The sequence below is a fragment of the Schistocerca nitens genome, chromosome 6, assembly GCF_023898315.1.
Source record: "Schistocerca nitens isolate TAMUIC-IGC-003100 chromosome 6, iqSchNite1.1, whole genome shotgun sequence".
Taxonomy (NCBI): Eukaryota; Metazoa; Arthropoda; class Insecta; order Orthoptera; family Acrididae; genus Schistocerca; species Schistocerca nitens.
The window spans coordinates 500,572,246-500,575,842 of NC_064619.1; the positions used below are offsets into that span (position 1 = coordinate 500,572,246).

The 3,597-nt window shown below is 44.1% G+C and overlaps 1 pseudogene; it reads left to right on the forward strand.

Annotated features, from left to right (window-relative positions):
• Positions 1-2,660: 2,660 nt before the first annotated feature.
• Positions 2,661-2,777, forward strand: LOC126263868 (5S ribosomal RNA; annotated as a pseudogene).
• Positions 2,778-3,597: the final 820 nt, after the last annotated feature.

Sequence of the window (3,597 nt, forward strand, 5' to 3'; positions counted from 1 at the left end):
ATTTCCCTGACGCTCCCCTGGACATTACAGAAGGAGGTACATGGTTCTTAATACGGTGTTTGATCACTACGAACGGCAGTGTATGCTCTGCAACCTTCTCCCATGCTGGCCACAAGGTTGGTACAGAGTTCCTGTAGTACGGCATTCCATCCCTCCAACAGCGCGGTTGACAACTGCTGTACGGTCATTGATCCGTGTGGACGTGCTGCAGCAGGCCTCCCCAATGCATCCCATAAGTGTTCGGTGTGGCTTAAGTCGGAGAAATGGGCAAGTTATTCCATTCACCGAATACCCTTTTAAATATTCTGCGTGGTTTCCGTTTGTTCTATATCGTGTCTCCCTACCACTTTCGCGCAACGACGCTTTGAGCGTGTTTTTTAGGGAATTGACTAGTTTGAACCTGGGACCTGTTGCTGGTAAGGAGACGCCAGACCACACATGACATGTAGAATTCAGAAGAGTTCAGTGAGACTAGCGATGATATAACCAATGATTTCAGCGTCAGCTCCACTGCACTCCCTGTAAAAGAATCTTAATACTAACTAAATTTAGTGGAAGGGGTTCAAGGCTTTCCAATTTTTAGTTAGCTGGTAAAATAACGTCGAAAAAGCAGTTAAGTTTACCATTGGAAATTTTATTCTACTCACAAAACATTGTTTCTAAATGGCACTATTGATAAAAGGAAGTGTTTTAATACAGGATGGTAAAAACCAACTGCGTTCAACAAAAATGTGAACGAATATTCCCTGAATGGGTTTTCAAGTTCTACAATGGATCGAAGGATGACCTATGCCATATCACATCTATAATCTAGGTTTAAATTAAGTTTCACAAAAGAGAAAACTATCAAAATGGTCTACAGTGACCCTCAATTATGTTTTTAATTACTTATCTAACTTGTCGTAAATTACAGTGGCTGATGTGGCTTCTCAATAACTATATAACAGAAAAATCATCGCGTTTCAGATTTTTACTTCAAGTGGCAAATGTGAACACCATGAGCTTTAATTGACGATCGACACTAGTATTACGCAAAAAGAGGATGTAACAGATGAGACTTCTGCAGTTCTGAGTGAAGCCTTATGCGCTCAAAAATGCGGCATCGCGTGCGTTCATTACCTTGTCGGTGTTCGTCAGGGGGCGGCGGCCGGCGCAGCTCCGTCCAGCTCGCCCTCTCGGAAGCAACTCCCTCCTAACTTCTCCTTACTACAATTTACCGAAGTTGGTTTAAAAAAACTATCTGGCTGTGTTTTCATCTGACCAATCAGGGTATCAATGTTAACCTTAAGCTCTGCCTACAAAAATTCTGTCCATCCAATGAGAAACGTTATACTTTTCGTGGTGGGGCAATGTTTTCAAAGTTTGCAACGTAACGCGAAAAAGTCTCACGCTAAAACTTGCAGCTCGTGTGGTCCTTTTAGCGTTATTGTAAGATCTATACTTTTCTTCTGGAGGGTTCTATCTTTTAACATAGGCTGGGGGGTTGGTCCTGACATAACAGAGACGCGAAAAAGTCTCACGCTAAAACTTGAGGGTGGTGTAATCCTTTTTGTGTTATCGTAATATCTATACTGTTCTTCTCGAGGGCTCTAGCTTTTAACATGAGCTGGGGGTGGTCCTAACGTAACAGAGACGCGAAAAAGTCTCACACTAAAACTTGCGGGTGGTGCGGTCCTAGCGGTTAGCTGGCGACATGGGTGTCCGTCCGTCCCTTATTGTAGGGCCTTCCAGCTTAACACGGTTCTGCTCTCGGCTTCTGTTCTCGTTTCTCCCCTCGGAACTGCGTCTGTCTCACGGTGGGAAGGTATGACATGCATTTAGGCATTCTTGTGTTAGTCTGTGGTATTCCATTTGCTCACTCGTTACTCGTATTACTTTGGTTAATTTAATGTCACGATTTATTCGGAGCTATCTGACATACTACTGGATTTGCTTATCATGTCCGGGTTTTCATGGAAGGTGTTGGATTTGCCTGACACCTTACACCCTCTCGTTCTAAGAGCTGCTCCACCTGAGCTGTTCGATGCGGTAGGGTAATCTCACCCATAAAAATGAATTTGGAGCCGAACGAACTCCTGAAAAAAGTATATATGTAAGGAGTACACCGTCACAATAACTTTGACCGGTGAGCCTACCGTGTCCAAAAATTTGGAGGTCAGTACACCCATCCAACATTATACCTCACCACACAACATACCTCTAAACGATTTAACGACAAAGGGCCTCTCCTCACACCCTTCACTCGGCAATACTCTCTCAATGTAGCACTGTAATTACTCCCGTTCACACAAAACAATTTTACTAGCAGCGCATGATCCCTCGTCTCGATAGCCACAGTGTTCACTCAAGTTATGGCTTTTCAAATGTCAGTGTGGTTGTCATGCCGTCGTACAGACAGTGTTCAACGGCGGATGTGGACCTGGTTGCCGAAACTGGAATTAATTTTTTTCCAGCTTGGTTCCTCACTAACGCATTAGCATATCTATCAAGTTTCTCTGCCGTGCGATCATTGTAGCCCACACTGGACCTCATTGAGTAGCTGCTCTTTAATTATAACCACCTAGTATAATGAGAATACTTGGATTTGTGACAAAGTAGACGTAGTAGACTGAAGTTGTAAATGGCATATGTAACAATTTTATCATTCTATTATTTCTAAAGGCAACGGCCTTGCCGCAGTGGATACACCGGTTCCCGTGAGATCACCGAAGTTAAGCGCTGTTGGGCGTGGTCAGCACTTGGATGGGTGACCATCCAGCCGCCATGCGCTGTTGCCATTTTTCGGAGTGCACTCAGCCTCGTGATTCCAATTGAGGAGCTACTCGACCGAATAGTAGCGGCTTCGGTCAAGAATATCACATAACGACCGGGAGAGTGGTGTGCTGACCCCACGCCCCTCCTATCCGCATCCTCCTGTGAGAACGACACGGCGGTCGGATGGTCCCGGTAGGCCACTCGTGGCCTGAAGACGGAGTGCTATTTTTTTAATTCTTTCTATCACTTCTGGAGTGGAAATATCGAGAGAGTACGTACAGTAAGTTCTTAAGATGCCTTACGCCTGGTGCTCTTTTTTATCTTCAACGTAGATACGCTAATTTCAGCAGGAGAACTTCTAATATAAGACCGATTATCGAGTGGAATGAATATGGCAGATAATTTTTCGGTATCTTGTCTTCCTCGTCACGTAAAATTATAACATGCGTAGCACTAACTAAACAGTGATTTTTAAGACAGTGTTTTACAGGCGGATAAGCAAACAAAATAGGAAACAAATAATTAGGATCCATACAAATCAAAAGAAGGTTTTGCATCACCTCGGTCCCGAGAGTTCAGGAACCTGTACAGAAAACTGTAATAGAGATCAACATAAACATCATTTTCGCCCTTTTTATAGCTCATGAAAACCACAAATTGCATGTTGTACCACCATACAGCGAGACCTTCAGAGGTTATAGTGGTCCAGAGTCCTGTACACACTAGTACCTCTAATACCCAGTAGCACGTCCTCTTGCATTGACGCATACCTGTATTCGTCGCGGCATACTGTCCACAAGTTCATCAAGGGCTTGTTGTCCCCGATTGCCCCATTTCTCAACG